The 13,650-nt window shown below is 39.2% G+C and overlaps 1 pseudogene; it reads left to right on the forward strand.

Moving 5' to 3' along the window:
* Window positions 1-10,425: 10,425 nt before the first annotated feature.
* On the forward strand, window positions 10,426-12,170 carry LOC101445658 (transmembrane protein 183A-like; annotated as a pseudogene).
* Window positions 12,171-13,650: the final 1,480 nt, after the last annotated feature.

Raw genomic sequence — 13,650 nt, forward strand, 5'->3', positions numbered from 1 at the left:
CCTTCTTTTCTATTCCTCTGATATCTCATCTGGCTTAAAGGAAGCTTAGATCTTTGTGCTCCAGTGACCCTAAGCTTCTGAGAACTCTGGTGATAGCACAGCCAAAGGAAATCCTTGGGGTTCAGAGCTTGTACCTTCCTGGAGAGACAGATATGCAAGTGTGCAAGAGGCAAGGAGTAGGGAGGTGATAGGAAATGGAATAAAAATTAAAGACAAAGGCAATGAGAAGGAACCAAGCATCTGAAATTGTATAAATAATTTCAGTTACTGAACTAGTAAAAGCTGTTTTTCTGTGTGAGGAGTCTGTGGGAAATGTGAAAACACGACTAAAATGTTAAAGAGGTAGAAGAGGGATTATCCTGGAATGTGCACAGTAAGTTATAGAAATTAATATCATCTGTATTGTTAGGAATGGCAGTTGGTATTTTTCTGGTGTTCAATTTGAAAAAAAAATAAACCAAAAAGGTTAAAAATTCATGTACCCTAGGGAAATGACCAGCAACTCCAATTATTTTAAGGAAACAAAGATGAACAAAGGTATCATATTAGTTATAACAGGAAAAAGTTAGAAACATCCTAAATATCTGATGTAGGGGATTGATGTAGTAAATTATGGTACACCCATTAAATGAAATACTATTAATTATAAAACATGTTTACAGGAATGGGAAAATGTTCTTCCTGCAATTCTAATGTTTTAAAAATGATAACAGCAAAAAGTTTCACTCTGTGTATTGACTTTAATGTAAAATTAATAGCAAAAGCTTGAGACTCACCATGCTCCAGACCCTCTTTGCAGCATTTTAAATATAACTCATTTAAACCTTAAAATCACCTCATAAATCAGGAGCTACAATTATTCCCAATTTGCCCATGAGAAAACTGAGGCTCGGAGAAATTAAGTAACTTGGATGAGATCACACATTTGGCAAGTGGCAGGGCTGGGACTTGAACCCAGGTAGATTCATACACTTCACCCCACATGATAAACACATGACAAAATGAAATTAGGCAATATTTTTTAATAGTGGCCATAGGGGTAAAAAAAAAAGGAATCTCTGCACAAGAAAATGTCTGCCGATAAAGGCAGCACAGAAGAGACTGAGGGAGATGGTCAAAGGCAGGTCTGCCTGCATTGTTAGGGTTCAGTTCTGAGAAGCCTCATATGGGAAGCTGAAATTAGTGGTAAACAAGAAATTTAAGGAGACTTGGAAAAGACCAAAACAAATCAACTCACTATTTAAGGGTGATTTAATTTAATCACAAAATACACCATGAAAGTATCCAGGTTAAAAAAAAACAAGAAGCAACATACAAGTGTTTACAAATCTGAAGTTACAAAGTGATCAAGTATTTATTTATTCATGTAATAAATCATTCTTCACATTAAAATCTACTGCATAAGTATAGCTACATGTATGATAACTGCTTAGGATGCCTTTTAAAATTGAGCTTCCTGGGGCGCGGGTGTAGCTCCGTGGTTGAGCGCTTGCGTCGCACATACGAGGCCCTGGGTTCAGTCCTCAGTACCAAAAAAAAGTTTTCTTCGTGTACTTAAAAAGGTAAACTAAAATAATCAAAATAAAAATTTAACGAGATTCTTTGTTATCAGACAAAACAAAGTCCCCCAACCCAACTAATCTCAGTATTCTGTTATACATTGAATAATTATTTGGGGAGACATGGGTCATATTTTTAAACTTTTCCTTGGGAATGCCTCCCTTATTATTATTCCATCTTGTTTTTAACAACAACAAAAAATCATTTTACCTAAATTATTTACCACACTTGTCACCAAATAGCATCTCTTTGTTTCCGTAAGTTCAAACCCACTGACAAATGATGATTCGCCACCGTGGAGGAAATTTTAAAACTGTTCTGTAGTTTCTCAAGACTTAAAGAGAAACTCCTATAACATATTTAGTAATGTCAACATTGTTGGAAAAAGTATATTTTTGTAAGAGGTTCCTGAAAAATTCTGATATATAGTTTATCAATTTTTGTTTAAAAACCTAACTAGACACATTAATTTATCACATATTTAACTTCACATTAAAAATTCATTGTATAAATCTAGCTACATTCATATGGATATATCTAGAATTTATTTCAAAGCATATGAGCATAGTTTGCCTTAAAATACAATAAACACTATTTCCTCTTCATTGCATAATAGCCTGGGGTCTTGAGAAAATGAAAATAAACTCTTCTAATTTTTCAGTTGTATGTTAAAGCCTTAAATCCACCACATAAATATTCCAAAACCAACTCAGAGCAGTAAACTGATGGCTGGGTAGAGAGCACAATGAGGGATTATTCTAAGACTTTGTGGAAGTAAGGGGAAATGCATTTTTTGACCTTCTGTACTGAAAGGCTCCTTTTCATCTGGTTTCAATTCTCTTGTTTGTGCACCTTGCCATATTTATTATTGAATTCCTGGTTTCTTCTTCTTGTTTCATGTTCCATGTTCCAATGATTTATGAGAAATTGCTGATCTAGATGTTATCTTTGGCATCCAGAGACTGCAGAGAGCCCCTTAAGAATGTGGAGAGAATTAATGTTTTGAGATGCACAATGCCCAAGCTGAACAGATGTCCATCAATTCATGAAAAATGCCAGCTAAAGATGCTTTAATAAGATGTATTTTTCTTCTGAAACACAGCAGTAGCAAAGAGTGTTTTCAAAATCACAGATATTTTTCCCTCTTTGATGGATGGTTGTTGTTAGAAATGGTGAGATTAGGTCAAAATAATCATTTTAAGAACCATCTGGTCAAAGATAGATTTTTGTTGTTGTTTAGATTTAAATGAAGTGGCATGTTTTCTACATCAGAGACCTGCCTTGTTTGCTTTGGCTAAAAAGTGAAATATACTCATGACATTCCAGCTAATTTCTAAACCTCTCCATCAGGATGCTCAAATGTATACATGTGTAGTGAGTGAGACTTTTTAAAAAATAGTGATTGATTTTCTCTTGCTTAACTATGTGAATTAGCAAGCTAAAAGTACTTGGAGAAAATCATCTAATTAGATAAATTTTACATACTAATCAAGGTGTTTGGGGACTTTTTGCTATGCTTCCTCCTCTCAGTTAGAGGTGGTTGAACATATCCTAAGAAAACATTGTTTTCAGTGAAACTTATCTTTTTTTAAGTTTATTTTAAAGAAACTTTAGATTACATAAATGTTACATAAAAAATATAGGGGATTCCCATATGCCCCATTCCCTCCCCCTCACACTTTCCCATATTAACAACATCCTTCATTAGTGTGGTACATTTATTAGAATTGATGAGCACATATTGAAGCATTGCCACTAACCATGGATTATGGTTTATATTATAGTTGACACTCTGCCCTGCACAATTTTGTAAGTTTTGACAAAATATATAATGGCCTGTATCTATCATTGTGACATCATGCAGGACAATTCCAATGCCCCCAAAATGGCCTCATATTATACCTATTTTTCACACTCTCTCCCCTCAGAGCCTCTGGTGGCCAGTGCCTTTATATCAATAATACAAGTTCTTCCACAGCTAGAATAACAATAAGTCTATAGTAGAATAATATTTAAGTTTACTTTAGTCCATTGTTCATTCCCCAGTCCTGAGGATTTGGGGATGGTGATGCCTACTCTGCCTCTAATTGATCCCATGAGCATGATGGATGGAACTATCTTGCTTACAGTTGCAGACTCTCTTGTTCCTTATCTTTTTATGGAAGTTCTTCTGTAATTAAACTTACCAAAATATTATGTCAAATATGTATAGTGGGCTTAGTGTTTCATGACTTTTGCTCGAAGAATTTAAGTAATTTTTAAGTAACTCCAGGGTGAGATTGTCTATATACCAAGTCTTAGTTATTTAAAATTACATTCTTCATTTATTTCCATTTATCTCTTAGAGTAAAATCAGAACAGTAACTCACAGAAAGAAGATAACATCTTAAAGAGGTTAAGGAATACTATAATAGTGCACACTTTGAGGCAGAAAGGATGAATAATAGTAAAAGGGGGAAAGAAGTCCACTTTTTCATGATATTAAGGCAGTGATTGGATACTTTTACCCTTTTCTTCATACAAAAGCATCAACTGCAATAGGGTACCTGGAGCAATGGACGGATTTCTAATTTGAAAGTTAAAAAAAAAATTAAACTAGGAAATGATTAATGGTTATTTTAATAAATCAAATGTTTGTTTATGCAATTCCAAATACTTAAATCCTAAGGTACTTAAGGAATAATTGAAAAAAACTCAGGACTGATCATGTAACTTTGAAGAACTTATAAAGGACATATATAAAATACCTCAATCTTAGCTAAGGGCAAATCATTAATTTCCAGGGTTATCCTTCTTTATGGAGCTCATCAACTTAATTTCCAAAACTCAGTGTTAAATATTCTAGGCCACAAAAGGCTAGCAATATTTTTTTCTGGGTGGTGATATTAAGTATGATTTTCCTTTTCTTCTTTATGCTTTCCTATTTTATATTCTTAATTTTATTGTGTTTGTTACTTTCACAGTTTGGGGGAGGGTATTGAATAACAAATTCCTGGACTACCAAATACATACACAGAAGTGCAGTTCATAAGAGCACAATGATGAAGAAATGTATTTTATGGAGGTAGTTTTCATAAGTAGGCTTCTTACATACTTTACATTCTGGGATTAAGACACTTAGTCATAAATGCAATTTTGTAACTCTCCAAGCTAGGAACTTAAGTGTCTTTTTCTAAGAATTATATAAAATGGCAAATTTTATGTAATATATACTTAATCACAATGACATTTTAAAAATATTCTATAGAACCCATGGGAGTTATGGTCATGGCCGATGGGGTTAACTACCAGGGCAGATGGCCCCTCTTTGGAAATGGTGTTTATGTGTGATGAATCTGGACTCAGATGGGATCTCCCTTCATAAGACTTTCATGCTAATGTGCTGGAGGTGCAGTTAATGTTGGGGTTTAAGATATATTTAGGGGATTTGAATCTCTGGACTGACAATGTGATAGCCAGATCTTGAGCCTCAACAGACTCCAGCACCTACAATCTGATTTATTGGACTTACCACACTCAGCTAAGATGGAGGTGAAGAAGGACAACCACCACACCATGGAGCCTAGAGTGATTACAACTGAAAATGGGAGGATTGCATCCAGCATCCAGGTGGAATCTGAGCCTCCTCTTGACATAAAGGTGCAATGGACACAACCAATCCAGTGTCCACATAGAAGAGGTGGCATTGGATTGGGAAAAGTGGACATAATGGACAAAGGGTATGGGGAAAGGCAGGAAGAGATGAGAGGTGGAGGCGTCTTCGGGACATGGAGCTGCCCTGGATGGTGCTTCAGAGGTAATCACCGGACATTGTAAATCCTCACAGGGCCTACTTGATGGAATAGAGGAGAGTATGGGCCATGATGTGAACCAATGTATATGAGGTGCAGAGGTGCCCAAAGATGTACTTACCAAATCCAATGGATGTGTCATGATGATGGGAACGAGTGTTGTTGGGGGGGGGAGAGGGGGGTGGGGGGGTGGGGTTGAATGGGACCTCACATATATATTTTTAATGTAATATTATTACAAAGTCAATAAAAAATAAAAAAAAATAAAAAAAAATATTCTATAGAAAGTTTAATTAAGAAGAAACAATCTGAGAGTGACATCACAAAGATGGCAGAGTTAGATGCTCTAGGTACTGACCTCCACAGAATCTTTGAACAACTAGCAAAAACTAGCAGTACCATTTTTCTCAGAGCTTCAGAAAATAATTAAAGGTTTGCAGTAACTGGGTGAGTGCTGAATCAATTAAAAGGCACCAGGGCCAGCCCTTCCTTGATTCTCAATCCAGCTTGTTGTGGAAGTAGCCCACATTCTCAGTACAGGTCCCTTTTCCCAGTTCCAAAGTGATCAAAGTAACCTCTATGTGCACACTGGGGGTACAGGTATGTTTGTACCTACCTATCTAATGGCAGTCCAAAGGACTGAATCAGGACAGTCATCTCTGGCTTCCCTTCCCAGAACTTGCCCTACCCACAGAAATAGCTTGTGGGCAGTTAAATCAGTATTAGAAACAATCAAATTACAGTGGTCTAGGAAAAAGGATTAGTAGCTTTAAGACATACAGTAGAATACCCAGGACCTGGAGGAAAGATTATTTTACAGGGATAGGAGGAGGCATTCAAATCCATGTAAACAGAAGAATTCCTAAGGCCATGAGCACATGCCCAGGATGAGACACAAGCAAAGAAAAGACCAGAGGGGACCCTGTGCTTTTCACCTGGGGCTACTCTTCAAGTTCATTGTTAGTATGGCTAAACACTGAAGGAAAGTACCAGCCAATACTGAGCCATCTACAAAGACTATGGAATGTGCCTTGTTGGTGGGTTGGCTGATGGGATAGCTTTTTGTTAGCTCCTGACATTCAAAAAAATCTCTGTCATGTCACTAACTGTATATAAACTCAAGGAACAGATACCTTAGGGCTAACTTACAGAGTTAATACATTAAATATTAAAATGTCCAGTGAAACAAAGCATTACAAGGCGTACAAAGAAACAGGAACTGATGGCCTATTGAAAAAAACGAAACAAGATTAAACATCAGAAACCATAAAAAAATAAGAGCATACTTATACAAACCAGGTAAAAAAAGATTTTAATTGATTTTAAATATGCACAAGGATTTAAAGGAAAGCACAAAGAACTAAAGGATATATGGAAAATGATATATTAAAAAATGAGAACTTTAAGAGACAGAAATTATAAGAAGAAGAGAAACAAATACTGGAGCTGAAGACCACAATAACTGAAACAAAAAATTTCCTAGACTGACAATGTGATAGCCAGATCCTGAGCCTCAACAGACTCCAGCACCTACAATCTGATTTATTGGACTTACCACACTCAGCTAAGATGGAGGTGAAGAAGGACAACCACCACACCATGGAGCCTAGAGTGATTACAACTGAAAATGGGAGGATTGCATCCAGCATCCAGGTGGAATCTGAGCCTCCTCTTGACATAAAGGTGCAATGGACACAACCAATCCAGTGTCCACATAGAAGAGGTGGCATTGGATTGGGAAAAGTGGACATAATGGACAAAGGGTATGGGGAAAGGCAGGAAGAGATGAGAGGTGGAGGCATCTTCGGGACATGGAGCTGCCCTGGATGGTGCTTCAGAGGTAATCACCGGACATTGTAAATCCTCACAGGGCCTACATGATGGAATAGAGGAGAGTATGGGACATGATGTGAACCAATGTATATGAGGTGCAGAGGTGCCCAAAGATGTACTTACCAAATCCAATGGATGTGTCATGATGATGGGAACGAGTGTTGTTGGGGGGGGGGAGAGGGGGGGTGGGGGGGTGGGGTTGAATGGGACCTCACATATATATTTTTAATGTAATATTATTACAAAGTCAATAAAAAATAAAAAAATTAAAAAAAAAAAAATTTCCTAGAGGGAATTAATAGCAGATTGTAACTGGCAGAAGAATCAGTGAACTTGAAGATAAGACAATGGAAGTTCAGTCTGAGAAGCAGAAAGAGAAAAGAAAGAAAAAAGTAAACCAAAGAGACTGGCAGGATACCATCAAGCACAAAAATATATTCATTAAGGGAGTGCCAGAAGGAGAAGAGAGAAAAGGGAAAAAAAAAAAAAAAAAAAAAATTCATAGAAATAATGGGGGAAAACTTCCCAAATTTAATGAAAGATATAAATATACACTTCCAAGAAGTTCAACAATCAAATATGATTAACTCTAGGAGAGCCACAGCCAAACACACTATAATCAAACTATCAAATGCCAAAGGCAAAGAGAAAATCCCAAAATCTGCAAGAAAGAAGCAATGCATCATGTACAAAGGAGCTTCAATAAAATTAAGTACTAATTTCTCATCAGAAACCATGGAGGTAAGAAGGCAGAGGGATGATACTTAAAGTACTGAAAGAAAATAATTGTCAATCAAGAAATCAGTATCTTGTTAAACTGTTTTCAAAAATGAGGGAGGGAAGCTGACTTGGCCCAGTGGTTAGGGCATCCGTCTACCACATGGGAGACCGCAGTTCAAACCCCGGGCCTCCTTGACCCTTGTGGAGCTGGCCCATGCACAGTGCTTATGCATGCAAGGAGTGCCGTGCCACGCATGGGTGTCCCCCGTGTAGGGGAGCCCCCATGCGCAAGGAGTGTGCCCCATAAGGAGAGCCACCCAGTACAAAAGAAAGTGCAGCCTGCCTGAGAATGGTGCCACACATACAGAGAGCTGGTGCAACAAAAGATGATGCAACAAAAAGAAACACTGATTCCCGTGCCGCTGACAACAACAGAAGTGGACAAAGAACACACAGCAAATAGACACACAAAACAGACATCTGGGGTGGGGGAAGGGGAGAGAAATAAATAAATAAATAAATAAATATTTTTTTAAATGAGGGAGAAATTAAGATATTCCCAGATAAGTAAAAAGCAAGGGAGTACATCACCACTATATCTTCTTTGTGAGAAATGCTAAAGGGAGTTATTCATATAGAAAGGAAAGAACAACAGGCAGTAGATCGAAGCTGCAAAAGAAATAAAGATCTCCAATAAAGATAACTACATGGGTAATTATAAATGCCAGTATTATTGTATTTTTTTATTTATAACTCCATCTTTTAATACTTATGGTATCTTTATAAAATGCAAATGTATAAGAAGTAATGATAGGGAAGCAGACTTGGCGCAGTGGTTAGGGCACCCATCTACCACATGGAAGGTCCACAGTTCAAACCCTGGGCCTCCTTGACCCATGTGGAGCTGGCCCAGGCGCAGTGCTGATGCGTGCAAGGAGTGCTGTGCTACATGGGGGTGTCCCCCGCATAGGGGAGCCCCACACCCAAGGAGTACACACAAGGAGAGCTGCCTAGTGAAAGAAAGTGCAGCCTGCCTTAGAATGGCACCACCCACACGGAGAGCTGACACAACAAGATGACGCAACAAAAAGAAACACAGATTCCCATGCCACTGACAACAACAGAAGTGGACAAAGAAGAAGATAAAGACACAGCAAATAGACACAGAGAACAGAAAACTGGGGCCGGGGGGTGGGGAAGGGAGCTAAATAAATAAATAAATAAATCTTAAAAAAAAAAGTAATGATAAGTCTATGGCTTTAAACACACAATGTATAAAAGATGTAATTTATGACAAGAACTACATAATGATGAGGGGTTAGAGGGGTATAAGATCATAGTTTGTGTATGCCATTGAAGTTAAGTCAAGATTTTTATGGATTGAGGATATTAAATTTAAGCCTCATGGTAATCACAAAGAAAATACCTAAAAACTATGCACAGATGGAAATGGTGTACAGTAAACTGTAGTGAACTCTAAAAGGTTCATTACAAAAGATAACTAAATACAAAATTGGGCAATAATGGAAAAAATGAGGACAAAAGGTTTTAAGACTTACAGAAACCCAATACCAAAATGACAGAAGACAATCCTACATTATCAGTACTTACTTTGAATAAATGGATCAAACTCTTTAGTCAAAAGGCAAAGGTTGGGAGAATGACTAAGAAAAGCATGACCCACCATACGCTGTTTACAAGAGACTCACCTTAAAAGTTCAAAGACACAGGTAGGTTAATGTGAAAGGATTGGAAAAAATATTCCGTGCAAATAGTAACCAAAAGAGATCTGGGGTGGCTATACTAACATAAGATAAAATAGACTCTAAGCAAAAAAAAAAAAAAAAAGCTGTTACAAGGAACAAAGAGGACTCTATATATTGACAAAGGAGTCAATTCATCAAGAAGATATAACACAGGATGGAGGAATAGAGAATGGATTAGAGTGGACTTACAGATATTCTATTCATGAACTATTGTGACTAGTAATCAAAGAAAATGTGGCATTGGTGTGGAGAAAGTGGCCATGGTGGCTGCTGGGGGTAAGGAGTGGGAGGAAGAGATGTGATGTGGGGGCATTTTCGGGGGTTGGAGTTGTCCTGGGTGGTGCTGCAGGGACAGTTACTGGACACTGTATGCCCTCCCATGGCCCACTGGGTGGACTGTGAGAGAGTGTGGGCTATGGTGTGGACCATTGACCATGAGGTGCAGGGGTGCTCAGAGATGTGTTCACCAAATGCAATGAATGTCTCATGATGATGGGGGAGGTTGTTGTTATGGGAGGAGGAGTGGGGTGAGGGGCGTGGGGGTATATGGGGACCTCACATTTTTTGAATGTAACATTAAAAAATAAAGAGAAAAAAATAAATTAAAAAAAGGAAAAAAAAACCAATTATAAATAGATGTATACCTTCTATCAGAGCCCCAGGATATACAAAGCAAATATTGACAGTTGTGAGGGCAGAAATAGATGTTTCTAAATTAATAATACCACTTTCAAGAAGAGATGGAGGCTAGAACAATGGCCTCAGGTGCGTAATAGCCGCGCAGAGGTCTGGAACTTTCCTGCGGCGCCCAGGGCGGCTTTTGCACCAGTGACAGGGCCCAGGGTCCCCCCTGCTAGATCAGCTTCATCTTGACACCGTCGCTATGCCCAAGAGAGAGAAGCAACTCAAGTTCGGGCCCATGATGCCTGTTGCAGCCGAGTGAAGTCGGTGGTTTATGCCAACTTGGATCCTGCCGTTGTGATGCTGGATGCATCAAAAAGTCGTTGCAAGACTGTTCAGCAGATAGTAAAATCTCTTTGTGGCTTAGAATCCAGAAGAAGCTCTTACTGGGGCTGATGAGCCCTGTGACATCATCAGCGGTGATGAGAGGGATGCCCAGGAGGAGAGCATCCATGAGACAAACATCTCCAGAAAAGAGAGAAGCAAGATACACGAAGACCTGGACAGGGCAGCAGGAAAAGAGTATCACATGGATATTTGGCTATTGCAGATTTCCTACATCTGTCCTGAGGACATTGTGAATTTTTCCCTGATTTGTAAGAATACCTGGACTGTCACTTGCACTGCTGCCGTTTGGACCAAGTTGTACCAAATGCACTACAGGCTGGATGCCTCTCTGTCTTTGCGCCTAAGACCAGAGTCAATGGAGAAGCTGCGCTGTCTCTGGGCATGTGTGATCTGATCTCTGTTCCATATGTATGAGCCATTTGTTGCTCAAATCTCCAGAAAGCACTCACAACACCTTAATGAATTCCAGGAAAGATTGGTGGGTACAGACAGGAACAATGTCGGAATTCAATTTCAAGTTCAAAAAACTGTCCCCTAGGTTAAAGAGCAAGTGCGTGGGAGGGTTGCAGCCTCTGATTCAGTATGAAGATGTTTATACCAACCCAGACCATGGTTGCTGCCTACTGCAGGTGTATTAGTCAGCCAGAGGGGTGCTGATGCAAAATACCAGAAATTGGTTGGTTTTTATAAAGGGTATTTAGGAGCTTACAGATACCAGGCCATAAAGCATACGTTACTTCCCTCACCAAAGTCTATTTTCACGTGTTGGGGCAAGATGACTCCTGACGTCTGTGAGGGTTCAGGCTTCCTGGGTTCCTCTGGGTTCAGCTCCTCTGTTTTCTCCACAAAGTCAGCTGTAGACTATTAGGTAAACAGCTCTGTCTCTCTCCCTGTGGCTCCAGCTTCAGCATCAAACTCCAACATCAAAACTCCAACATTAAAAGCCCTAACATTAAGAACCCCTCCAACTCTGTCTTTTGCCATTTCTCTTATCTGTAAGTCCTGACCCATCAAAGGGCAGGGACTCAATGCCCTACTGACACAAGAAGTTTACGTGATTAAGTAATCAAGTAAACCTCTGAATCCAATATAATCTCATTGCCCAGAGGAAAAGATCAGTTTACAAACATTAGCCAATATTTCTTTTTGGAATTCATCAATAATACCAAACTAGTATCGCAGGTCACCACCCTCAATTTCATCTTTCTTCCCATTGTCATGGAAATGATATTTACCCTGTTTACCATCAGTGTGAGCATTGAAATGCGGCATCATTGAGTGAGACTGGAGTTCTAGGATTCTCCTATCCATGGTGGTCAGAAATTGCAGAAATTGCATGGTGGTCAGAAATTGTTCAGAAGTGAACAGGGTGTGCAGTGAACAGGGTATGCAAGTCATCCTTGACACAGTGCATGGCATTCATCTCTTTGACTGGTGACCTCCTCAGTATCCATTCCCCCTGAGAACATAGAGGTTCCGTCCCTGAGAGCGGCCCTGAGCTAGATGGGTCCATGAGTCCATGAATAATCAGATTCCAGTCTGGAGGGGGTGACTGGATTGCATATCGAGTTAGTAATGCACATGCCGAAGCTCCTCTTAGGGGAGGGAGAGGGGATGAATCAAGAGGAGAAACAACTAGGATTGATAAACATATTTTAATGCAAAATTTTGCATTCTAAAAGAGAAATCTGTCTCTATTTTCTGTGCTAATATCCCATTTGGTGCTCTTGAGTTTGCGGTCCTTTATTCTTCTATCCCAGTGAAAACAGATGACCTTGCTCTAGAGAAAAATTAGACTTTGGAGTCTCCAAACAAGGAGGTTTCATCATTCTCTTATGAATTAGAAGAACCATAGAGGCCTAAAATTGTTGCTACTGTTGCTTTCAGTTTAGCTGCCCCTTTCAAATTCAAGTGAATATTTTCTCTTCTCCCTTTCCCTTCTCCACAAATAAAGCAAGTGACAGGTTTTTCAGAATCTTATTTAAAAAAAAAAAGGAGAGATATCTAGACAGAAGATCAGTAAGGAAAGAGAAGATTGAATGACTCCATAAATCAACTAGACTTACCCAACAACAGCAGGATATATCTTCTTCTTAAGTGTACAAGTGTCATTCTGTAGTATAGGCCATGTTAGGTCACAGAATAAGTCTCAGTATATTACAAAGCCATTGTAATCAAAAAAGTATGATACTGGCACAAGGACAGACTTATAGACAATGGAACAGAACTGAGAGTTCAGATTTAAACCTCACATCTATGGCCAAATTGTTTTTGACAAGGGTGCCAAGTCCACTCAATGGGGAAAGAACAGTCTCTTCAACAGTTGGTGTTGGGAAAATTGAATATGCACATACAAAAGAATGACAGTGAACTCCTACCTCATATCAAATATAATAATTAACCCAAAAGGGATCAAAGATGTAAATATAGGGAAACGGACTTGGCCCAGTGGTTAGGGCGTCCGTCTACCACATGGGAGGTCCGCGGTTCAAACCCCGGGCATCCTTGACCCGTGTGGAGCTGGCCCATGCGCAGTGCTGATGCGCGCAAGGAGTGCCCTGCCACTTAGGGGTGTCTCCTGCATAGGGGAGCCCCACGTGCAAGGATTGCACCCCGTGAGGAGAGCTGCCCAGTGCGAAAGAAAGTGCAGCCTGCCCAGGAATGATGCCACCCACACTTCCCGTGCTGCTGACGACAACAGAAGCGGACAAAGAAACAAGATGCAGCAAATAGACACAAAGAACAGACAACCGGGGGCGGGGGGGGGGGGGGGAGGGAATTAAATAAATAAATAAATATTTTTAAAAAAAATGTAAATATAAAAAGTAAAATTCTAACTCCCAGAAGAAAACATAGAGGAATATCTTTAAGACCTTTTATTAGTCAAAGAATTCTTAGACTTTACACCAAAAGCATGAGCAACAAAAAAAGAAAACCGATAAATTGGACTT

The sequence above is a fragment of the Dasypus novemcinctus genome, chromosome 4 (assembly GCF_030445035.2).
Source record: "Dasypus novemcinctus isolate mDasNov1 chromosome 4, mDasNov1.1.hap2, whole genome shotgun sequence".
Taxonomy (NCBI): domain Eukaryota; kingdom Metazoa; phylum Chordata; class Mammalia; order Cingulata; family Dasypodidae; genus Dasypus; species Dasypus novemcinctus.